This window comes from Lepus europaeus, chromosome Y, assembly GCF_033115175.1.
Source record: "Lepus europaeus isolate LE1 chromosome Y, mLepTim1.pri, whole genome shotgun sequence".
NCBI lineage: Eukaryota > Metazoa > Chordata > Mammalia > Lagomorpha > Leporidae > Lepus > Lepus europaeus.
In genome coordinates this window covers 33,182,944-33,209,492 of record NC_084851.1, presented here as the reverse complement: position 1 = coordinate 33,209,492, position 26,549 = coordinate 33,182,944, and the positions used below count along the sequence as shown (strand labels likewise).

At 38.3% G+C, this 26,549-nt stretch overlaps 1 pseudogene; it reads right to left on the bottom strand.

Moving 5' to 3' along the window:
• Window positions 1-2,799: 2,799 nt before the first annotated feature.
• The window catches only part of LOC133754202 (nuclear receptor subfamily 2 group C member 2-like), a 92,024-nt pseudogene continuing 68,274 nt past the window's right edge, over window positions 2,800-26,549 (bottom strand).

The following is a 26,549-nucleotide window of genomic DNA, read 5'->3' as shown; positions in this document are numbered from 1 at the left end:
TACTACCAAGCTACTCAGTTCTGCAAGGTTTGTGCCACATAACAAATCTTCCCAGGCAGACAAATCAATTAATTCACAAGCTTTAATTGGGATTTCGCTCCTGGGCAAGGTTCCCCAGTCCCACCAGAGAGGGCCAGGGAAGTCCCGTGTCAGAGGCTGTGAGGGCTCCTTTTATAGATACAGGGTGTGGGGGTTAAAGGTTGAGGCAGGTCTGATCCTCATTGCTTGACCTTCAGGCATCTTTAGGGACCTTGACAAGTACTTTTCTTCCCTGGAAGTATAAGTAGGGACTCTCCATTCCTGGAAGTATAGGCCTTCCCTCCTTGTGGATCCCAAAGCTACCAAGTTCTGTACAAAGTACTGTTGATACAGCAAAACAAATGTCATTTTTATTTTTCTTTGATTTTATTAATTTCCCCATTGCATATCATAAATGCCGTAGTCTAAGCAGGAAGTAAGACTACTAGTTACTAGTTACTGGCTTTCATTCTTTCTACAGAGGGTGCATATTACATATCACATTCTTTTTAACTTTTTATTTATATAAGTGGAAAAATAATTTATTTCATATATGTGGTTTTAAAAAAATAATACTTTACAAGATTCCCTCTTTCCTGTCCATTCTCTGACCTTTCCTCCTGTTTCCTTTATTATTTTTTCCTCTTAATTTTTTCCCTCTTTTTTATTAAAAAATCCAAATATAGCACAAATCTCTCAGCAGTGGTCAGTGTGGAATAGGAGTGGCCGGAGTTAATGGACATGGACAGGACACAGGCAAGATGAATGCCTGGAGGATTTCAAAAGTTGTATGATGTGGATTTCATTAACATTTTAATTATAATGTATCTTTTTAATCTTCTCTCATCCTAATGGCTCCATATTAAAAAAAATGGGAGGAAAAGCCTGCTGACAATGAGGAAAAGTATCAACATACAAACTTTAACGAATTAAAGGAACAAAACCAGTGAACATCCAGGACTTCCAAGGGCCAGGAATGTGGTGGGCAGAGACTGGGTTGGGGGAAGGGGCAGGGACAGGGCCATGGCCACAGGAGTGCCCCAGGGCACCTTCCCCACTGCCAGAGGTCCCTCCAAGACCACTCAGCAGCTCCAAGGACAGAGTCTCCTGGGAGGGGAGGGGGGGAGGTGGAAGGGCTCTGGGCAGAGCACACTGGACCACAGGGTGGGGTGGGGGGTCAGGAGGTGCCATTGCCTCTGGCTTGCAAAGGTTTCCAAACCACACCTGTCTCTCACAGGGAAAGTCCCCAGGATTTTTATTTTCAATCAACAAATGTGAGCAGGGACCATGCCGTACCTTACATTTGCCCCCGTCCAGCTTCCCTTCATCCCCTGCGCCCCCTGCCCACCCCCAGCTGGCCAGTTGGGAAGCCACCCCCACCCCAGAGCCAGGCGGCCCTCAGGGACCCAGAGCTGGGCCTGGTGCCAGGCCAGAGCCAGCCCCGAGGCGGCCACTCACTGCTTACCCCGTGACTATATATGGCCACTTTCAGCCCCTTCAAACCCGCCCCCACCCCTGCCTGCTTCCCAGGCATGGGGGCAGGTGCTGGGCCAGCCCTGGCACTCAGGCCCAGACCCATCCATGGCCAGGTGCCCTCTGGGATGCCAGGGTCCAGTGAGGAGGGGGAAGGAGACCCCACCTCAGCCTCCATACCCCAGGGACTGACAGGCTGAGGCTCCATTGGGGGAGCTTGGAGCCCCTCCCAGCAGCCAGGGATTGGGAGAGTGGCTACTCCCCCAAGGTCACAAGGCCTGGGGGGACCTGACACCAAAATTCCTGCTTCAGGCTGCCTGCCTGTGGATCCAGGAGGCAGAAGCCTGGGACATGGCCCAGTGGCCCAAGGTCAGGGTCCTATCCTCCCTGAACATCCCAGGGTGATGGTCTCCTGCCCCAAGGACAAACATGCCAGACACAGGCCCCCACATCCCCCACACATGGGCCCCAAGTCCCTGAGTGAGCTGGCCTTGCCCAGGATGCCCAGAACTCCTGGGAGTGGCTGGTGCAGGTGGCAGAACCAAGGAGCTCAGGCCAGCGAGAAATGTATTTTGCAAATGATCTCATCGGGAGTGGGCCAGGCCTGTGGAGAGCAAGGATTTGCTAAAAATTGAGGTGACCAGGACCCCCACCCCCACCCCGTAAAGCAGGTGGGAGGCAGCCTGACCCCTCCCCCACAACCCCAGCCCAGAGAACACAGCCTGCCAATCACATGTCCTGAGGCACCCTGCAGGGGGTACCTGGATGCCCACTTGGGGAGCAGCGGGGTGCAGGCAGCCCATGGAGGCCAGGTCTCTGCAGATGCCGGCCCCCAGCAGGCCCTACACAGGCAGACACCCCCTCAGCATCCAGGCCAGACCCTCCAGGCTTCAGGTAGCCCATCCTCCCGGCGGCGTGTTCACGGGCTGGGGCCCCCATCCCCTGGGGGGAAGACACTCTCACCCTGGCATTACCCCCGGCTGGCAGTCCAGTCCCAGGTTCTCCCTACCCCTGGCATCCTGGTCCAGGACAGTTGACATGACCCTGACCTGGACAGCTGCTCAGATAAGCCGCCATGGCGGGAGGCTGGCCACCCTGGACCAGAGACGCACACGGCAGCTCCCACAGCCAGGGCAGGGACTGGTCAGGTTCCCACCGTGGAAGTCTACGGACACATGAGGCTGCAGTGGAAGGGCTTAAACCCGGGCTGTGTGTGATGACTCAGGGACTGGACACTCAACACAATGTCCCCATGGGTGCCCAGAGCCCGGGAGGGCATCCCAGCCCCAAAGCCCGAGGGAGGGGACATCAGAACACTGCATGACCCCAGGTGTTTGCATGCAGCAAGGAAGCAGGCCAGGGAGGGACGGAGTGACGCCTGGGGTCACCAGGCGGCGAGTGACAGGTCACAGTCTGGCCGAGGATGGATGGCCAGGTGAGAGGCATGGGTTCAGGAGGGGACCCTGGAAAAAACACTGGGAAACGCCCATCCCAGGAGGTTCTGGGGTCCACACTGCCACCAGGCTGCCCAGCCCCACACCCTGAAACCATCACAGCCCCTGCACGGGAAAAGTAGGCTCGTTCGTGCCATGGACTAGACGCAAGACACCGGTTCTGAGGTTTTCCTCTTAAATTTTACAATGACCCATTTTCAGTTTTTATTGCACAAGTGTAACCTCCACTAAATAGAGTTCAACAAGTAGTATATACAAAAACCCCTGTTCCTCAAGAGTATAGACAAGAATCAGGTTTTAAGATGTTAATTTTGCTCATATACATTACATTTTTAATCACAAATCAGGGAAAGCATGATATTTGTCTTTTTGGACCTGGCTTATTTCATTAATGAAAGTGGTTTCTAATTGTATCCATTTAATTGCAAAGACAGGATTCCATTATCTGAATGGATGAGCAGTAGTCCATTATATATATATATATATATATATATATATATATATATATATATATATATATATATATATATATATATAAAACAACTTTTTATCCAGTCTTCAGTTTATGGTTATTAGGGTTGATTCTATATCTTAGCTTTTGTGAACTGAGCTGAAAAAAGCATGGGGCTACACATAAGTCTTTCATATGTTGATTATATTTCATTTATGTAAATTCCCAAGAATAAGAATGCTACCTGATGTGGTAGATATATTTTTAGATATCTATGGAATCTTCATTCAGTCTTCCAGAATGACTGTACTAGTTTACATTCGCACCAACACTGTACAAGGATACTTTTTCCCCTACATCCTTACCCGCATATACTGGTTTTTACTTTTATTTTTGGATGGTAGCCATTCTAGCCAGTGTCATATGAAACCTCATGTTGGTTTTTGTTTCCATTTCCCTGATGTGTAGTGATCCTGAACAGCTTTTTATGTGTCAGCCATTTGAATTTCATCATTAAAAATGCCTATTCATGTCCTATGTTCCTTTCTTGACTGGATTGCTTTGCTTTTGTTGAGTATATTGAATTCTTTATATACATACTGATGGGAATCTTTTACCAGTTCAATAGTTTTTAAACATTTTCTCCCATTCTAATAATGGCCTCTTTACTTCATTGATGGTTTCCTTTAAGCTTCTAAGCTTGATGTAATACCATTTATTTATTTTTGCTTTGATTGCCTGTGTTTCTGGGGTCTTTTCCAAGAAGTCCTTCCAAATGCCAAGATTTTGCAGTCCTCCTGCTGTTTTCCTGTAGTAATTTGATGGGATCAGGTTATGAATTTAAATTTCTGATCCATTTAGAGTTGATCTATATAAAGTGTAAGGCAGGCATCTTGTTTCATAATTTGTCCATGAGAGGATCCAATTTCCCAACATCATTTTTTGAAGACTGTCATTTCTTCAGGAATTGAATTTTAGTTCATTTGTCAAAGATCAGTTGATTGTAGATGTATGGAATGATTTCTGGGGTTTCTATTATGTTGCTGTGCTCTATATGTCTATTTTCCTGTCAGTACCAGGCTGTTTTGATTATAGCTGCCATCATTATGTCTGGTATTGTGTTGCATTGTTTTTGTTATGTAAGAGTGCTTTTACAATATTGAGTGTGTTGTGTTTCCATTTGAATTTTAGAATCATTTTTTCTGGATGGCTGATATGTTTATTTAACTTATACAAGTATCACATATTTCATATATACAGATTTAGGAACATAGTGATACTTTCTATCCTACCCTCCCTCTTGACCATGCTCCAACTTTTCTCCATCTTCCATTTCCCATTAACACTCAAACTTTTTACAAAGAACTTTCAGTTTATTTAATGATTGCAAAATTAACCCTACATTAAGTGAAATAGCTCAACAAATAGTATGAAGAAAATAAACTACCCAAGAGACAAGGGCTGTAAGCAGTCACTGAATCTCAAAATGTCCACTTCACTCCAATATATTATATTTTAGGAACTCTATTAGTCATTTCACATCACAGAAAACATAAAGAATCTGTCTTTCTAGGAATGGCTTATTTCACTAAGTATAATGGTTTCCAGTTGCATCCATATTGTTGCAAAAGACAGGATTTCATTTTTATTCAACTGAATAATACTGCATAAGTTATATATTTATACCTTAATTTCTATATCCTTTCATCAGTTGATGGACTGGACACCTATGTTGATTCTACATCTTAGCTATTGTGAATTGTGCTGCAATGAACATCGAATTACGGATGACTTATATGCTGATTATATTTGATTTCCCAAGACTGGGATGGCTGGATCATATGGTAGGTCTATATTCAGATTCCTGAGGTATCTCCACATTGTCTTCCACAGTGGCTGGAAGAGTTTAAATTCCTACTAACAATGCATTAGGGTACCTTGTTCACCATATCCTTACCAGCATATGCTGTTTGCTGATTTCTTTATGAAAGCCAATCTATCAGCAATGAGGTAAAACTTAATTGTGGTCTTGATTTGCACTTTCATGATGGCTAGTGATCATGAGAATTTGTTAAGTGTGTGTTGGCCATTTGAAATTCCTATTTTACAAATGCCTATTCAGGCCAGTGACATGGCTCAATAGTCTAATCCTCCGCCTGCGGTGCTGGCACACTGGGTTCTAGTCCCGGTTGCCCCTCTTCCAGGCCAGCTCTCTGCTGGCCCAGGAGTGCAGGGGAGGATGGCCCAAATGTTTGGGCCCTGCACCCACATGGGAGACCAGGAGAAGCACCTGGATCCTGGCTTCAGATCAGCGCAGTGCACCGGCCACAGTGCGCTGGCCATGGCGACCATTGGAGGATGAACCAACGGCAAAAGGAAGACCTTTCTCTCTGTCTGTCTCTCTCACTGTCCACTCTGCCTGTCAAAAAAATGCCTATTCAAGTCCTTTGCCCATTTTTAACTGGATTATTTGTTTTGTTGTCGTTGAATTTCCTGAGCTCTTTATAGATTCTAGATGTTAGCCCTTTATAAGTTGCATAGTTTGCAAATATTTTCTCTTGGTTGTGTCTTCAATTTAGTGAGTGTTTTTAGAGGACAGAAGCTTTTCAGCTTGATGCAACCTCATTTGTCAATTTTATCTTTGATTGCGTGTACTTTTGGGGTCTTTTCCAAGAAGTATTTGCCTGTGCCGAATGTCTTCATGAATTTCCTCAATATTTTCTAGTGATTTGATTGTATCAGGTCATAAATTCAGGTCTTTGATAGATTTTAAGTGTTTTTTTTTTTTGTAAAGTGTGAGATATGGTTGTAGTTTCATACTTCTGCATCCAGTAATGTAGTTTTCCCAGGACCATTTGTTGAAGGGACTGTCCTTGCTCCAGGGATTAATTTTAGCTGCTTTGTCAAAGATAAGTTGACTATAACTGTGTGGATTGATTTATGTAATTTCTATTCCATTCCATTGCTCTACACATCTGTCCCTGTGCTAGAATCAGCATGTTTTGATTATAATTACCATGTAATATGACTTGAAATCACTTATTTTGATGCCTCCAGCTTTGTTGTTGTGTACTAAATATTACTTTAGCTAGTCAGAGTCTCTTTTGTTTTCATATGAATCTAGCATCATTTTTATTAGTTCTGCAAAGAATGTCATTGGGATCACATTGAATCTGTAAATTGCCTTAGGTATTATGGAAATTCTGATAATGTTGGTTCTTCAAACACATGAACATAGAAGATTTTTTCCAATTTTTACTCTCTTCTTCTGTTTCTTCAATGTTTTCTAATTTTCAATGTTGAGATCTTTGATATCTTTGGTTAAATTTATTCAAAATATTGAATTCCATTTGGAGCCATTGTGAATGGAGATGATCTTAAAAGCTCTTTCTCAGCCATGGCTTTGTCTTTTTATAAAAAGGCTATTGATTTTTGTGCGCTGATTTTATATCCTGTGACTTTACCAAACTCTCTTGTGAATTCCAGTAGTCTCTCAGTGGAGTCTTTTGGATCCCATATATATAGAAGCATGTCATCTGCAAACAGAATAGTTTGATTTCCTCCTTTCCAATTTTTATCTCTTTTATTTTTTTTCTTGTCTAATGGCTCTAGCTAAAGGTTCCAGGAAAATGTTAAATAGCAATGGTGAGAGTGGTCATCCTTCTCTGGTTCCATATTTTAGGGGTTATGCTTTCCATTCAATAGGATGTTGGCTGTGGGGTTGTAGTAAATTGTCTTTCTTGTGTTGAGGGGTATTCCTTCTATACCCAAATTGTTTAAGATTTTCATCATAAAAGAATTTTGTATTTCATCAAATGCTTTCTCTGCATCTATTGAGATAGGCATGTGGATATTTTCTTCATTTTGTTAATGTGATGTATCACATTTATTGATTTGCAATCTTTTAACCATCCCAGCATACCAGGGATAAATCCCACTTGACCCAGGTGAACACATTTTCTGATGTATTGATAGATTAAGGTGATGTTGGCTGCATAAAATGAGTTTGGTATGATACCCACCCTTTCCATTATTTTGAATTGTTAGTGAAGAAATGGAATATTTTTCTTCTTTAAATGTTTGGCAGAATCCAGCAGTGAAATTATTGAGTCCTAGACATTTTAATTTTTTTTTTTGGTGATGGTCTTTATGACCAGTTCAATCTGAATTTTTTATTGATCTACTGAGGTTTTGTATATCTTCCTGACTAAATTTTGTAGATTGCATGTGTCTGAAATCTGTTCATTTCTTTTAAAATTTCAAATTGTTTAACATATAGCAATTTGCAATAATTCTTTGTGATTCTTTTTATTTATGTGGTATCTTTTTATAACATTTTCTTTTTTCATATCTGATTATATGAATTTGGGCCCTCTTTTTATATATTGGTTATTTGGATCAATGGTGTACCAATTTCACTTGTTTTTTCAAACAAATCATCACGTCACTAATCTTTTGTATTTTTGTCAATTTTGTCTAATTCCTTTCTGATTTTGATTCTTTCCTCGTACTATTTTTTTAAGATCCTCTAGTTTCATTGTTAAACCATTTCTTTGATGCCTTCCCAATTATTTACATAGGCATGAATTGCTATGAGCCTTCCCCAAAACATTGTTTTTTCTCCATCACTTGCAAGATTTTTTTTACTTTCTTTTTTATTTATTCTATTAATTACTATCCATTCAGGAATATGTCATTCATTTTCCACATGCTTATATATTTTCTAGAGTTTGTTAAGTTGTTAATTTCTAGCTGTATTCCAAAATAATTATTAAAGATGCATTTATTTGAATGTGCTGACACTTGCTTTATGGCCTAGCTTATGGGATATCTTAGAGGAACTTGAATGCAATGATAGGAAAAAAAAAAACATCTAATCTGAAGTCGTGTGATGAAATGTTCTGTAGATATCAATTAGGTGCTTTTGCTCCTGAATGTAGATTAGAACTGTTCTTTCTTTGTTGATTTTCTTTGTGTGTGTAGTTGTTCTGCCCATTGATGAAAGTGGGGTGTTTAATCCCTTTGTTAATATTGTATTAGAGTCTATGTTTCTCTTTAAATGCATTGTCATTTGTTTTAAATAGCTAGGTTCCCTGGCACTGGGTGCATATACATTTGTTATAGACAAATCTTCACACTGAATGCATCCCTTAATCATTACATAATTCCTTCCTAGATCTCTTTTTTTTAAACTTTTATTTAATGAATATAAATTTCCAGTGTACAGCTTATGGATTACAATGGCTTCCCCCTCCCATAACTTCCCTCCCACCCGCAACCCTCCCCTCTCCCACTCCCTCTCCCCTTCCATGTGCATCAAGATTCATTTTCAATTCTCTTTATATACAGAAGATCTATTTAGTATAAAGAGTTCAACAGTTTGCACCCACATAGAAACACAAAGTGAAACATACTGTTTGAGTACTAGTTATAGCATTAAATCACAATGTACAGCACATTAAGGACAGAGATCCCGCATGAGGAGCAACTGCACAGTGGTTCCTAGATCTCTTTTAACAGTTTTTCTATTACTATGGCCACTCCCGCTCTTTTTTGCTTCACATTGTCATATATCTTTTTGCATTCTTGCACTTTCAGTTTTTGTGTATCATTTCATTGATGTGGTTTTTTTGTAAGCAGCAAATACGTAGGTCATATTTTTTAATTTGTTCAGCCAGTTTATTTCTTTTAATTGGATAGTTTGGGCCATTACATTCAAGGTTATTATGGACAAGTAATGCCTCGGTTCTGACATTTTCCCAGAATTATTCCTGTTTTTTGTTTTGGGTTTCCTTTGTACTCTTTCTAGGATATTTTCTCCCTTCAAATTCTTTAATGTTGACTAACTTCCTCCGTCTGTCTGTGTAGCCTATCATTAAGTATCATTTGTAAGGCTGGATGAGTGTTGACAATTTTTCAGTTTTTTTGTTTATTTTGGAAGCTATTTCACCTTCATTTTTAAGTGGGAGTTTTGCTGGGTCCAGTACTCATGCTTGAAAGTTGATAAGGCTTTCCACTGTATTTTTTGTTTGATATATAGAATTCTTTATTTCTAATATTTCAGTTTGATTTACTTTAACTATCTCTATCTCCCAGCAAAATTTTTCATCAGTGTAGTGAATAGATTTCTTTACTACATTAATTTGTTTCTCATTTTTGTTAGTCATATGATCATTCTTTAGAATCTTTTTTGAATGTCTTCATTCTCTTCATTTTTATGTTCTAACATTGAATTGTTATGTTCTAACATTGAATTGTTATATTCCTTTGCAAATCAATGTGATACATCACATTAACAAATTGAAGAACAAAAACCTTATGATTATTTCAATAGATGCAAAGAAATCATTTGACAAAATACAAAACCCTTTCATCATGAAAACTCTAAGCAAATTGGGTTTAGAAGGAATATTCCTCAACACCATCAAGGTAATTTATAACATACCAAAGGCAAGCATCATATTGAATGGGGAATATTGGAAGCGTTCCCACTGAGACCCAGTACCAGACAGGGATGCCTACTTTAACCACAGATATTCAATAGAGTTCTGGAAGTTTTAGCCAGGGCCATTAGACAAGAAAATGAAATAGAAGGGGTACAAATTAGAAAGCAGGAGTCAAATTATTCCTATTTGCAGATGACATGATTATATATATATATATATATATATATATATTCCAAAAGGCTCCAATAAGAGACTTATAGAGCTCATAAAAGAGTTTGATAGATAGCAGGATATAGTCAGGACAAAAAAATCAACAGCCTCTGTATACACTGACAATGTCATGGCTGAGAAAGAACTTCAAAGATCAACTGCATTCATAATAGCTACAAAAATCAAATACTTTGTAATAAACTTAACTGAAGATATCAAAGATCTTTGTGATAAGAATTACAAAATATTAAAGCAATAGAAGATACAAAAATGTAGCAATCTTCCATGTTCATGGATTGGGAGAATCAATATCATCAAAATGCCCATTCTTCTGAAAGCAATTTACAAATTCAATGTGATACCAATCAAAATACCATTCTCAGATCTAGAAAATATGATGCAGAAATTCATATGGAGGTATAGGATACCTTGAATAGGTACAGCAATCTTATACAACAAAAACAAAGCCAGAGACATCACAATGCCAGGTTTCAAGACAAACTACAAAGCAGTTATAATCAAAACTGCCTGGCAATAGTCAAAAATAGATGGATAGACCAATGGAACAAAAGAGAAAACCCAGATATTAATCCAAACATTTACAACTAACTTATATTTGACCAAGGAGCTAACTCCAATCTTTGGAGAAAGGACGATGTCTTCAATAAATGGTTCCAGGGAAACTGGGTTTCTACATGTAAAAGTATGAAGCAAGACCCCCTACTTCACACTTTACACAAAAATTTTTTCAACATGGATTAAAGATCTAAATCTAGGACTTAACACCATCAAAGAAATTGAGAACATAGGGGAAACCCTCAAGACATTGGCACAGCCCAAGTGTCCTTGGAAAAAGACTCCAGAGGCACACACCGTCAAAGCCAAAATTAACAAATATGATTATTTCAAATTGAGTTCTGTATGACAAAAGAAACAGGAAAGTGAAAAGGCAACCAACAGAATGAGAAAAATAATTTGCAAGCTATGTTACTCATTAGGTATTAATAATCAGAATCTACAAAGAGATTGAGAAAATCCACAACCACAAAACAATTCAGTCAAGAGTTGGGCAGGGGCTGGCACTGTGGCACAGTGGGTTAAAACTCTGGCCTGAAGTGCTGGCCATATGGGTGCTGGTTCTAGTCCTGGCTGCTCCTCTTCTGATCCAGCTCTCTGCTATGACCTGTGATAGCAGTAGAAAAGGCCCAAGTTGTTGGGCCCCTGCACCCATGTGGGAGACCAGGAAGAAGCTCCTGGCTCCTGGCTTTGGATCAGTGCAGCTCTGGCCATTGTGGCCATCTGGAGAGTGAACCACCTCTCTGTGTCTCTCTCTGTAACTGTCTTTCAAATAAATAAAATAATCCAAATGGCCAACAGACACATGAAAAAATTTTCAGGATCACAAGCTGTCAGGGAAATGCAAATCGAAACCACAATGAGATTGCACTTCATCCCAGTTAGAATAACTCTCATACAGCTCTACAAACAAAAATCCTGGCAAGGATGTGGGGAAAAGGGTACCCTAATCCACTGTTGGTTCAAATGTAAACTTATAAAGCCACTATGGAAGACAGTATGGAGATACCTCTACAATCTGAATATATACCTACCATAGTACCCAGCCATCTCACTCTTGGGAACTTACCCAAGGGAAATGAAAACATTAAACAAAACAGCTATCTGGGTGTCCATGTTTATTGCCACTCAATTCACAATAGCTAAGACATGGAATCAACATAAATGCCCATCTACTGAAGACTGGATAAAGAAATGATGGGACATGTACTCTATGGAATAAGACACAGCAGTAAAAAAAATGAAATTCAGTCATTTGCAAAAAAATGGATTTGTAAAATTTCATATTTAGTGAAATAAGCCCGTTCCAAAGGGAAAATACTATTAGTCTCCCTAATATGTGAGAATTAATAGTGCACCTAAAATGAAAGCTGTAGAAGTTAAATTGACACTTTAAGAAACAATGACTTGAACAGCTCCCATCCTGTTGAGAAGGTTTTTTTTAAATTTTATGTATTATTTATTTTCTCTTCTTCATACTATATGTTGAACTCTTTACTTAACATAGAGTTAATCATATGTATATAAAGTCAATTGAAAATAAATTTCAGTAAGAAATAAAAGGGGGGGATAAGGGAGGGAGGAAGAAGTTTGTAACTGTACAAATGTATAGTTCTGCATACAGTCATTCGGACTTACTTCTAAAGGTACAGTTTAAAAATTTGTCATGGGACTCTAAATCCCATTAAAATAGGTGGTAATATTGTGATCTTAATTGTTAAAGTGATCATCTTAAGTGCTAAAGTGAACATATAGATAAAATTAAGTGTTAAAGAGATCATGTAAATAGCATCAAGTACCTAGTAGTTATAATAATAGAATTACAAAGGAGGGAATGTCCAACATGGGAAGCAGCTCACAAAGCAAACTCATAGAATGGCAATTGCTTTAAGTAATACTATGACTTCATAATCAGCCCTTAAGGCATTCAGATGTGGCTGAAAAGCCCATGAGAGAATTTCAGGCATGGAAATTCGAGTCACTGTGGCAAAAAAGTAGCCTACATCAAAGATCTCTGTGAGTGAAACCATAAGGAAAGAAGGGGACATCAAAGAAGGATGTACTTTTCTCTGAAGGAAGAGAATTTCAACTTTGCTTGTGGTTTTATCAAATACTGACAGAGTTTGTGGTCACAAAAGGCTTCCACAACCTTGGCAGCTCATGGAATATGCCTCATGTGATCGATGACATCATAGATAAGCATGTTAATTGTTAAATTAATGACAAAATTCACTGTGCACTTAGTCCCCATGCACAACCTCTGTCCTTAATGAGTTGTACTCTGAGAGTTAACTGAAAAACCTGTTCTCAAACAGTACTTTACACGTGTGTGTGTGTGTGTGTGTTGGTGTGGGTGGTTGCGAGCTGTTGAAATCTTTACCTAGTATAGAGTTGGTCTTGTGTATAAAGTTAAATTAAAAATGAATCTTATTGAAAAATGGGATGGGAGAGGTAGTAGGAGGTGGGATGGGAGTTGGGGTGGGAGTATGGGTGTGGGGAGAAGCGCCACTGTATTCTTAATGTTGTGCTATGAAATTAGCATTTATTAAATGAAAGCTTTTTAAAAAGCCAATTACAATGCTGTAAGCATGCAGGTAGAAATTCTGGTTGGATTTTTCACTTTGCTTTCATTCATTTACTGAAAATTCTGTACACAGCTTTCATGTGTACAAATCTCCATGTAATATTGAAGCATTAAACTCAACCTCATTTAGAAGTGATACTGTTTTTATCATTCCTAGTTTTAATATATTGCAATTAAATTTTTATTTTTAAAAATAATTTATCAATTCATTGATCTGAAACACTGTAAAGAGAGAGAAACAGAGTGTAGGAGATATTCCATCCATAAGTAGATAGTATTCATAGAACAAAACAGTCAACTGTTGAAACTGCAGTTTTTCTTAATTTATATTCAGACACTGGTATTATAACTTTGGAATCACAATCTTTTGTAGCCAAATATATCTGGGCTTAAATTTCCCAATTTTGCTAAATAGAATTCTAAATGCAATTTTAGGAATGTTTTTCCAATAATATCCTCAATTTAACTTACAGTTATGGAACTAATATTCTCCTAATATTATTCAGAATATTATATGTATGTTTACATATGAGTCATGATTTATCTTTTTGTTTTAAAATAAAATTGATTACCATCAACTCTTTGGACCATTAGTAGCCTGTCTTATGCCATTTGTTATATATGGGATCTGAAATCATCAAGGCATGCTTTTTGATTGGGATGTAATCAACTCACTCTCCACTGTAGAAGTTGTCTCAGAAACTTCTGTGTTCATGATTTTTCAGACATCAATAGGTACAAGTATTATCATGTTTATTTCTAAGAAATGCATATATATATATATTTATTTCTAGATATATTTTTTAAATTTTATGGATGTTTATGCAGCTCAAATTTGTACTTGGCTTATTAATATTCTCAAACATACATCATCTTAATTCTCTCTTTTATGACTCTCTCCTAAGACACATGGTGATTATTTAGATGGCAGTTTGAAAAATTTTTATACCCTTATAATGTGTCAAATTATTTTGTTGTATTTGTTAGGTCAAATACTTGTCCATTCCAAAATTTCCATAGCAACTTTCGTGTCATAATTTTTCAGAAGCAATTAAGTCCTACTTTCATTGTACTCATTTCCAGGTGATTCATTTTCTTAACTTTTTAGTCATTCTTTTGGAGCTACATCATTTCTATTTGAGTTTTTTATTGTCTAACCTGCAGTTTTTCCCTGTACTGCTTTATTTCCTTTAAGTTTTTTTTTCCCTAGGAGGCATGATATTTACTCCATTGCTGTCTTGGAAATTTTCTGAATATTTTCATGATAACCAGAGTGGAATATTGGACTCTTTAACATTCCAAGTTCACATATGCTTTAGAAAAGTCTGTGCTTTTGGATGATAAATAACTGAATGTTGATATTGAATGTTTTCATACTTTGATTCACACACAAATTTTTGCTATGGAATTATTATGCTAAGAAGCAAGAATTTTTAAGGATTAACATACTGTCAATTTATTTTAAATTTTTGCTAATGTAATTTTATGACTTCTTTTGTTAATATCTCTTTATCTGCTTGGGATTCTATGATTTTTCTTGCCAAATTACTCATTTCTACTCAAACAAAATGTTATATGTTATGTCTTGTTAAGTTTATTTATTTTTAGCCTTCAAATTGATTATTATAAGCTGTGTACATCATGAAAATCTACTTTATCCCATGTGTTGAAAATTCTGGATTCATCATTTTTGTTGTTGTTGTAAAATCCTCAACTTTCTTTCCTTTCTAGATTATTTATTATCAGCTTTCATGTTGAAGCTCACTCTGAAGCTAATAATACCTAGTGTCTCCATGGGCATTATCTATCGTGTCTATCTTTCTGTCACTTTGTTGGTATTTATCTCTCATATTCTCAGCCTGTCTTAATCTGTCAGTATTTCTGTCTGTTTCTCTGCCTCTGCAAGTCTGACTGTTTCTTCATGTGTATCTGTCTCTCCCTATGTCTCTTTATCTCTGTCCATGTGTACTTCTGCTTTTTCTGTCTCTGTGTTTCTTATCATTTTTCTCTCTTTCTCTTTCTTTTTCTCAATTCTCTCTCTCCATGCTTCTCATTTCTGTGTTGCTCAATCTTTATTCATATCTCTCTTCACTCTGTCTCCGTGTTTGTCAATCTATTGTTTTTTCTCTATCTGTCCTATCTCTTTACTATCGCTGACTTTCCTTCCTTTTTTGTGTAACTAATGTATATTTCTGTTTCCACCTCAATTTCTGCATTGTCTTTGTTTTTATCTCTGTTTAGATATCTCTCTGTATATCTTTCTGTCTCCATCTATCTCTCTCTCAGTCTTTCTGTCACTATCTCCGTGTCTCTGTGGCCATTTGCTCTGCATTTCCATCTCTCTGTTTTTGTGTTCCTCATTTCTGTCTCTTTATCTGTGTCTGGGGTCTCACTGTCTATTATTTTCTGAGTCTCTTTATCCATCTCTGTGTTTGGCCATCCGTCTCTGCTCTCAAACACAATATCTCTATAGGTCACTCTCACTATCTTTCTCAGTGTGTTGGTCTGTCTCTGCCCCTTAACACATATCTCTTTCTCCCTACATGTTCCCTCTCTGCTTTCTCACTGTATGAATATCTCTCAGTCTGCTTCTCTGGATCTGTGTCTATATCCATGACTCTATGGCTGTCTCTTTATGTCTTTCATCTTGCTATCTCTGACTCCATGTCTTTTTGCTGTCTCTATTGCTTTTTTCATTTTTATTTATTTTTTATTAATTTGCATGCATTTCATAAATAAAATTAGGAGCATAGTAATTCTTCCCAATGTACTCACTTTCTCACCCACACTCCCTCATTTATTTCTCTTCCCTTTCCTATTCCTAGACTTGATTTTTACTAACTTCTATTTTCATTTAACTTTATACATAGAAGATATAATTTTTCCTAGGTAAAGTCAAGTCCTTGAGGACAGAAGTCCTGCATGGGAGTTAGCGCAAAGTGATCCCTGTTGTGAAACAGTTAAAGCAATTATGACATCGGTGATTACCCAACACTTTTGACATGACCTGCCAAGGCAATGGAAGTCTTTTGGATCCATAAACTTGTTCAGTATTTTGACAAGACCATAAGAAAAGTGGAAGTTCTCTCCTCCCCTCAGAGAAAAGTACATCCTTCTTTGGTGACTGCAATGTCTTTGCTTTCCATGCCTAGGCTTTTCAGCCAGACCAGAATGCCTTAAGGGCTGATTCTGAGGTCAGAGTGCTACTTAAAGTGATTGTCTTTCTATGGGTTTGCTGTATGGACTGCTTTCCAGGTTGGAGCATTCACCTCTTTTTAATTCTATGATTATTACCAGTTATATCTATTATTATTACCCAGCAGTTAGTCATATATATATATATATGTATATATATGTATATATATATATACATACATATATATACACATACATATATATGTATTATATATAATACATATTATATACATATATATTATATATACAATATAATATATATATTATATATATATATATAACATAGGATCAAGTGTTAGTACAAATTTGATCCTGTCTATATTATCATTTTAACAATTGATCCTATCCATATGATCTCTCTAACACTTACAATACTATTTTTACCACCAAGCTAAATGAGAATTGAGGTTCCATGGCAAGTTTTTAAACTTTACCCTTAGAAGTAAGTCCATAGGCAGAATTATACTGCTTTACAGTTACAGACTTCATATATTTCACAATTACAACTTTAGGATCATGGTGATTCTTTAAACTGTGCTTGCCCTCTCACTCACACCCCACCCCCTTCCTTTTTCCTCTATTTTTCCCACTTTTTTTTTCTAAGATCTCTTCTTTTTTTAAAGATTTATTTAATTGATAGGCAGAGTTACACAGAGAGAGGAGACACAGAAAGAGAGGTCTTCCATCCGATGGTTCACTCCCTATTGGCTGCAACAGCCAAAGCTGCACCAATCTGAAGCCAGGAGTCATGAGTTTTTTCTGGGTCTCCCACTCTGGTTCAGGGGCCCAAGGACTTGGCCATCTTCTACTGCTTTCCCATGCCATAGTAGAGAGCTGGATCGGAAGACGAGAAGCTGGGTCTTGAACCGGCACCCATGTGAGATGCCAGGGCGTTGACCCACTGTGCACAGCACTGGCACCAATCTAAGATCTATTTTCAATTAACTTTATACACATATGGTTATCATGTTAATTAAAGAGTTCAATGATTAATATGAAAATGTGAGGAAAGAAGAAAATTTGTTCAACCATCAAGACAAGGGTTGTTCTAGTTAATGCTTCTCAAAGTGACAATTTTAGCTCTATACAGATTGCCTTTTTGGTGATCTATTGGTTATCATAGGCCAGGGAGCACATATGGTATTTGGCCCTTTGGGCCTGTCCTACTTTACAATGTATGATGTTTCCCATATTGATCCATTTTGTTGCAAATGACCAAATTTCATTTTTTGCTACTATGTCATAGTCCATGCTGTACATATTTTAGAATTTCTTTATCCAGTCTTCAGTTTACGGGCATTTGGGTTGATTCCATGTCTTTGCTACTGTGAATAGAGCTGTGATAAATGCAGAAGTACAGATAGGTCTTTATATGCTGATTTAAAGTCCCAGGGGTAAATTTCCAGGAGTGGGATTGCTGGGTCATATGGTAGGTCTATATTCAGATTTTTGAAGTACCTCCATACTGTCTTCCATAGTGGCTTTGCTAGCTTACATTTCCACCAACTGTGAATTAGGGTACCTTTTTCTCCAAATCCTCACTTAAATTTGTTGTTTGTTGATTTCTGAATGAAATCCAATCTAACAGGGGTGAGGTGAAACCTCAATGTGGTTTTGATTTGCATTTCTCTGACAGCTAGTGATCCTGAGCATTTTTTATGTATCTATTGGCCATTTGGATTTCCTCTTTTAAAAAATGTTCATTTAAGTTCTTTGTCCATTTCTTAATTGAGTTGTTTCTTTTCTTGAATTTCTTGATCACTTTATATACGCTGTTTTTTTATTTTTTATGTTTTAATTTATTTGACAGCCAGTAAGAGAGAGACAGAAAGATCTCCCTTCCATTGGTTCACCCCCCAAATGGCCACCATGGCTGGAGCTACAATGATTCAAAGGCAGGACTCAGGTGCCTCCTCCTGATCTCCCATGTGGGTGCAGGGGCCCAAGCACTTGGGCCATCCTCCACTGCCTTCCCAGGCCATAGCAGAGAGCTGGATTGAAAGAGGAGCAATTGGGACTAGAACCAGTATTCATATGGGATGCCAGTACTGCAGGTGGAGGATTAACCAAGTGAGCCATGGAGCCAGCCCCTATATTCTGGTTATTAATCCTTTCTAAGTTGTATAGTTTGCAAATAATTTCTCCCATTCTGTCATTTTCCTCTTCACTTTGCTGATTGTTTCTTTTGCATGGTATGACTTCAATTTTTTCAATTTGCTAAGACTTGCTTTATGGCCTACCATATGGCCAATTCTAGAGAATGTTCCATGCATTTGTGAGAATGAGTATTCTACAGTTGTAGGATAGAAAGTTCAATAGATATCTGTTAAGTATATTTGATCTTTAGTGTAAATTTACTCTGTTGTTTCCTTGCTGAATTTCTCTCTGGTTGATCTGTCCAAAACTCAAAATAGGGTATTGAAGTACATGCTTACTACTGTATTTGAGTCTATATCTCTATTTACATGCACATATTTTTTTAAATAGTCAAGTGCCCTGCAATTAGGCACATATACATTTACAATAGTTACATCTTCCTATTGAATTGATCCCTTAATCATTACATAGTGCCCTTCTTTGTCTCTTTTAACAGTTTTTGTGTTAAAGTTTATTTCATCTGATATTAGGATGGCTACATTAGCTCTTTTTTTGGTTTCTCTTGGCATGGAATATCTTTTTCCATCCTTTCACTTTTAGTCTCTATGCATCTTTGTTGGTGTGATGGGTATTCTTTTTTAATCCATTCAGTCGGTGTCTTTTTTTAAAGATTTTTATTTATTTATTTGAGAGGTAGAGTGACAGACAGTGAGAGGGCAAGTAATAGGGAAAGGTCTTCCTTCCATTGGTTCACTCCCGAGATGGCTGCAATGGCCAGAACTATGCCAATCCGAAGCCAGGAACCAGGAGCCTCTTCCTGGCCTCCCACACAGGTGCAGCAGCCCAATCATTCAGGCCATCTTCTATTGCTTTTCCAGGCCATAGCAGAGAGCTGGATTGGAAGAGGATCTGCTTGGACTAGAACCGGTGCCCATATGGGATGCCAGCACCACAGGCGGAGGATTAACCCACTGCGCCACGGCTCCGGTCCTGGTTTGTGTCTTTTAACTGGAGAGTTGAGACCATTTACTTTCAAAGTGAATATTGATAATCAATGACTTTTCCCTGTTATATTTTCATTAAAATTACTATTTTTTACTTTGGATTTTCTTTCAGTTTTTACTGAGAATTTTTCTGCCTTCACTTTCTTTTGTAGTGATGAACCTATTTCTGTGTTTCTGTGTGTAGCACATCACTAAACAGCTTCTGTAAGACTGGATGAGTGGTGTCAAATTCTTTCAGTTTCTTGGGGGATCATAGTGTGTTCCTTACTCTTATTTCTTAATTTTTCTTTTTATTTTTGACATTTATAGATTTTTTTTTTGGTCTGGTGCTTTTATCTTTGATCTGAGTCTCTTTGACTTATTCGGACTACTATACTTTAAGTAAATACCAAGGGATGTGTTCTGGGTTTGACCAGGGTTCTCTGTTCAGTATTCCTGGGTGGGGCAAGTGTCCAGGGTAAGATCTCCATTGGGTGTTGTAGTTCTCCTCTAGTTAACTGGATGGAGAGGAATGGTCACCTCTGTTGTTGTGACCAGCATTTCCACAGCTGATGGATGCCATGGTTTTTATCTCCAGTGTGCTAAGCACTCATCCACACTGCTTGTTGAACTGTGGATTATTTTCTGTGAGCATGGTTCCCTCTGTTATGAGCTGCTACAGTTAGTGAAGGAGCTCAGAGTATGTGGAGAATGCTCTGAAGTTGCCAGGACCTATCCACACTCTGTCTCCTCTTTTGCAGTCACTGTTCTCTCAGACTCAGTTTCCAGGGAGCTCTATGTCATGCATTTTTTAAAGATTTATTTATTTTAAAGATGAAATTACAAAAGGGGTAGAGACAGAGAGAGAGATCTTCCATCTGCTGGTTCACTCCCCAGATGGCTGCAACGGTCTAAGCTGAGCTCATCCAAAGCCAGGAGCCAGGAGATTCCTCTGTGTCTCCCATGTGGGTGCAGGGACCCAAGGACTTGGGCCATCTTCTACTGCTTTCCCAGGCTATAGCAGAGAGCAGGGTTGGAAGAGGAGCAGCCAGGACTAGAACCAGCACCCAGGCTAGGGCTTTAACCTGCTGTGTCACTGTGCCAGCCCCCTCAAAGTTGTGGAATATAAGTGGGGCTGCTCCACCCCACTAACCAGTCCTGTGTATAAGGAAACTGCTGTGTTCCCAGATGCACTATTTGTAGTCCTTCTAACCAGCTTCAATGTCAAGGGACATGTTTTCTCTAGTTACATCTGCGGTTTGCAGGCATACAAAGTACCAGCCCATTGCAGCCCTGCTAATTTCTCAATGGTGCTAGGCAAGTAGTACATTCCCACAAGTGGGGCCTCCTCTCCATAGGAGTGGATCCCCCTCCCCTCATTGCTGAGCAATTGGCACGGGGCAGCTGGCATGGAGGGGGAAGGAATTTTTATGAATTTTTGTGGACCTCACTGAAAAGGTTTGAGTGATTTCTGTTATTACTGGGCACATGGATTGGAGGTGAGGTGGCAGCTTCCTGTCTGTATCTAGAAAATGGTGTGAACCCTCTGCCTGCTGTTTGCAGGTCTGTGTTATAGCAGTGAGGGGAGCAGAGAGGCAGATTGCCATATTATTTTTTATAAAAATTTGTTTTTTATTTATTTGAAAGATAGAGTTACAGAGAGAGGTAGAGATAGAGAGAGAGGTCTTCCATCCGATGGTTCACTCCCCCGAAGGCCACAAGGAGTGTGGGCTGATCTGAATCCAGAAGCCAGGAGCTTCTTTCAGGTCTCCCATGTGGGTGCAGGGGCCCAAGGACCTGGATCATCTTCCTCAGTTTTCCCAGACCATAGCAGAGAGCTGGATCGGAAGAGGAGCAGCCAGGACTTGAAGTGGCACTCATATGGGATGCTGACACTTCAGGCCAGAGTGTTAACCCACTGTGCCACAGTGCCAGCCCCAGATTGTCATTTTTTTTTAAATTTACTTCCCACATCTGTTGTCTTAGGGAGTGTGCATGAAACTTTATAAGCGGTTCACCAAGCTCTGTCTCTTCTATCAGCAGTGCCATAGTCCTCTGGATTCCCATCTCACCTGGTTTGCCAGAGCAGGAGTCTTAACCACTCAGAGCCAAGTTTTATTTATTTTATTTTATTTTATTTTATTTTATTTTATTTTATTTTATTTTATTTTATTTTATTTGCTCTTTCAGAGTGGCTTTCGACCATTACTACTGCTTTCACTGGGTCTCCTTCTGGAGTTCTCCCACAGTTCTATCCTGCGAGTCTACTTTCTCACCCTTTAAACATTAATTTCACCCTGCATAGGTTGGGCCATCCTGCTGCTATTTGACCTTTTCAGAACCCCTCTGCTGTCTCTTTGTTTTTATTTCTGTCTCTGTGTCTGTGTCTCCATGTGTCTGTGATTCTGTGTATTTCTGTATCTTGTAAACTTTCTTTCTCACTTTGAGTCTTTATGTATCACTTTCTTGGACTGTCTCAATCTATGTATATGCCTTTAACTTACATTTTCTCTCATCCTGTTAATCACTCTGTCTCTGTCTCTTTGAGTATGTATGTCTTTGTACCATACTCTGTTTATCTATCTCTTTCTATGTTGCTCTTTCTCTCTTACTATTTATTTCTCACTCTGTATGTCTTTGTGTGTGTCTATAGTTCTCTATTTCTTTTTAAGATGTATTTATTTATTTGAAAGAGTTACACAAAAAGAGGAGAGGCAGAGATATATATATATAGAGAGAGAGAGAGAGAGGGAGAGAGAGAGAGAGAGGTCTTCCATCCCATGGTTCACTTCTCTATTGGCTGCAATGGCCAGCTGCCGAAGCTGTGCTGATCTGAAGCCAGGAGTCAGGAGCTTCTTCTGGGTCTCCCACATGGGCACAGAGACCCAAGGACCTGGGCCATCCTCCACTGCTTTGCCTCTTTTATCTTCTTTCTCTCCCTGCTCCTTCCTCTTTTTCTTTTCTCTTTTAATTTTTGTGATAAGATACTTCCAATTTATTTTCCAATCACAGGTTCAAAACTCCTCTAAATGAATAGCCCTACAAATAAATTATGGAGACTATTGTTCCAGAGTGGTATAGACAAGATATAGATCACAGTAATATCACAGGATTTTTTTGCTCTGTCAGCTATAACCAATCAGAAAACATAAGACATTTGTCTTTTGGGGTCTAGCTTATTTCACTTAGCGTAATGATTTCCAGTTGCATCCATTTTTTTTTTGTGGAAAAAGACAGGATTTCATTATTTTTATGGCTGAGTAGAATCACATCATATATGCACCACATTCTATTTACTCATCAGCTTGTGGGCCTCTGGGCTAATTACATATCTTTTTAAAAAATATTTATTTATTTATTTGAAAACCAGAGTTACCGAGAAGAATTGGGAGGGAGGGAGGGGGGAAGAGGAGGAGAGAGAGAGAGAGAGAGAAAGAGAGAGAGAGAGAGAATCTTCCTTCCATCCACTGGTTTACTCCCCAAATGGCTGCAATGGCTGGACCTAGCCTGATCTGAAGCCAGGAGCCAGGATCCTGGAGCTACTTCCAGGTTTCCCAGATATGTGCATCAGCCCAAGGACTTGGGCCATTTTCTGCTTCATTCCAGGCTATAGCAGAGAGCTGGATCAGAAGTGAAGCAGCCCAATGCTGCCATCACTGCAGGCTGGGGCTTTAACTTGTTGCACCACAGCATCAGACCCATTATTTACCTTAGCAAAAGTGAATCCAGCAGAACAATATTGAGAAGTAATTATGAAATAGGGCATCCCTATCTAGGTCTAGAACTTGATGGAAATGCTTCCAGCTTTTCCCCCATTCAATATGATGCTGTCAGTGAGTTTGTCCAATATTGCCTTAATTATGTTGTGATATATTCTTTCTAGACCAAATTTGCATAGGTTTTGGCTTGAAGTTGTGTTGAATTTTATCAGGTGCTTTTTTCTATATCTATTGTGATAACCATATAGATTTTATTCTTCAGTTTGCTAATGTGATGTATCACATTTATTGATTTGCCTATGTTGAACCATGCCTTCATACCAGGGATAAATCCCACTTGATCAGGGTGAATGATCTTTCTGATGCTTTGATATAATTTATTAGCATGTATTTTATTGGATTTTTGCATGTATTCATCAGGGATATGGTTCTGTAATTCTTTTTCTTCATTGTATCTTTTTCTGGTTTGGAATGAAAGTGATTTTATCTTCATAGAAGGCGTTTGGGAGGATTTCCTCTAGATCTCCCTCTATATCTATGTCTCCCTCTAGATCTATGTTTTAATAGCTGAGTACCTATATTTGGGTGCATCCATAATTATTAGAGTCAGATCTTCTTGTTAATTTGATCCTTTAATCCTTATATAGTGACCTTCATTTCTTTTGAGAGATTGATTTTTCCTTAAATTCTTTTTTTCTAATATTAATAAAGCTATCTCAGCTCTTTGTGATTTTTGCTTGCCTAGAATATCTTTTTCCATCATTTTACTTTCAGTTTGTGTTTCTTTATTGGCAAAATGTATTTCTTATAGACAGCATTTAGACAAGTCATGTTTTTAATTCATTCAGCTTGTCTGTATCTTTTAATTGGAGAATTTATCCTATTTACATTCCAGATTATTTTTATAAGTAATAACTGGATCCTGCCATTTTCCATAAATATTCATTTTGTTTTTAATCACCTTTGTATGATTACTATGGGATTTTGTGCCTATTTATTATTTTATGATTTTGATTATCTTTTTCTTGTTCTTTGTGTAGAACATCCTTAATTTGTATGGGTAAGGCTGGCCCAGTGGTGATACATTCTTTCAATTTTTGTTAGTCTTGGAAGATCATCTTTAATTTTTGAAACTCTTATTTTGTAGATATAAATTTCTAAAGTACAGTTTATGGATTACAATGGCTTTCCCCCCATAGCTTCCCACCCACCCACAACCCTCCCATCTCCCATTCCCTCTCCCATTCCATTCACATCAAGATTAATTTCTGATTATCTTTATATGCAGAAGATCAATTTAGTAAATATTAAATAAAGATCTCCCACACAGAACATAAATTGCCAAATACTGTTTGAGCACTAGTCATATCATTAATTCACATTGAACTACACATTAAGGACAGAGATCCTACATGGGGAGTAAGTGTACAGTGACTCCTGTTGTTGACTTAACAAATTGACACTCTTGTTTAAGGCATCAGCAATCTCCCCAGGCTCTAGTCATGAGTTGCCAAGGCTATGGAAGCCCCCTGAGATCACCGACTCTGATCATATTTAGACAAAGTCACAAAGTGGAAGTTCTCTACTCCCTTCAGAGAAAGGTACCTCCTTCTTTGATGACCCATTCTTTCTACTGGGATCTCAGTCACAGAGATCTTTAATTTAGTTCCCGAGGCCAGAGTACTGTTTAGGACATCTGCCATTCTATGAGTCTGCTGAGTATCCCGCTTCCCATGTTGGATCGTTCTCTCCCTTTTTGATTCTATCAGTTAGTATTAGCAGACACTAGTCTTGTTTATCTGATCCCTTTGAAGATCATCTTTATTAATAATGAGAGTTTTGGTGGTTACAGTATTCTGCATTGAGTTTTATTTTCCTTCAGGACTTGGATCATAACTATCCATTGTATTCCATCCTGTAGGATTTGGATAACAAATTTGCTGTCATTCTGACTGGAGATGCTTTAAAGGTAATCTGGCGTTTCTTCACACATTTTAGAATCTTTACGTTTTACTTTTTAATGTTTGAATTCAATAATATGATATGTTATAGCAAAGTGCTTCGATCATGTCTTTTGGGGATTCTGTGTGCCTCCTGTTCTTGGATGTCTATATTCTTCTCTAAGTTAGAGAAATATATTATTTTGCATATGTTTCCCTCACTCTGTCTCTCAAACTCTTTCTCATTTTGTATATGTATGTTTCTCTTTCTCTTTGTCTCTCTTCGTTTTGATTTGTCCCCTGTCTCTATGAATGTCTGTCTCTACCCCTAACTGGTTTTGTCCTTTGAGTGTTCCTATCTCTCTCTAGGTCTCTATCTCTTCCTCTAGTAGACCATCTCTGGCAGTCTTTCTCTACCCACCTGTTTCCCTACATCTTTGTTGTTTATATTTCTGTTAATCTGCCCAACTTTATGTCTCTCTATTGACTCCATACTCCTTCTAGCAACTGTTCTGGAAAATGCCCTATCTCTGACTTTTCAGAACCCAATAGGTACATTCATCGTGTTCTGATCCAGACAATACATGTATAAAGACATATATATTTTGTTACTATTTTTGGAGTGATAACAGAATTAAACATGGTTCTAGATTTTTGAAACACTCCAACCTAAAATTTCTCAAACTGGCCTTTCTTTTAAGATTATCTCACATGTGGTGAGTTTAAACTTTTTTTTCAGATGACAGACCCAGCAATTTCTCAATAGTTTCAAAGTAGTAATTTAATCACTATAACTACTTTCCTTGCATGTGTTTCTCATTCTGACTTTCCTCACTCCAAATTAAGCAATACTCTCAGGATTGCAATGATAACTTGATCTTTCTCTGAGATTATGTTTCCATTTTCACTACATCTCAATAGATTGTATACATCTACATATCAAATAGATACCAAAAAAAGCCTAAACATAGTTTTCCCATAAGGTAGACAACATTAATTTTCAATCCATTATAAATTCATCATACCCATAATACATTTTCTAAGAACAATGTTGAAAGAGTTAAATATTACACAAGTTGAAACCCACATATTATTTGTGCATGTGTTGGTCCTTTGATACCCTATATTGAACAAGGTTCAATTTCTAGTATGCTAGATTGAGACACTGCCATATTTGCTTGACATAGTTTCACTAATTAGCAAAAGCTAATTTGGACTTAATTTCCTACATATTTTCTGTCTTTCATAAATGAAATTTTTAAGACTTTTTACAAAACTATCTCTTTATGCCCTATATTTCCAAGACCTCTGAAAGAAAACTCCTTGTTGCTACACATAGCAATCAAAATATAATGCAAAACATTTATTTCATATGACTTATTCCATGCTTGATCTGTATTTTA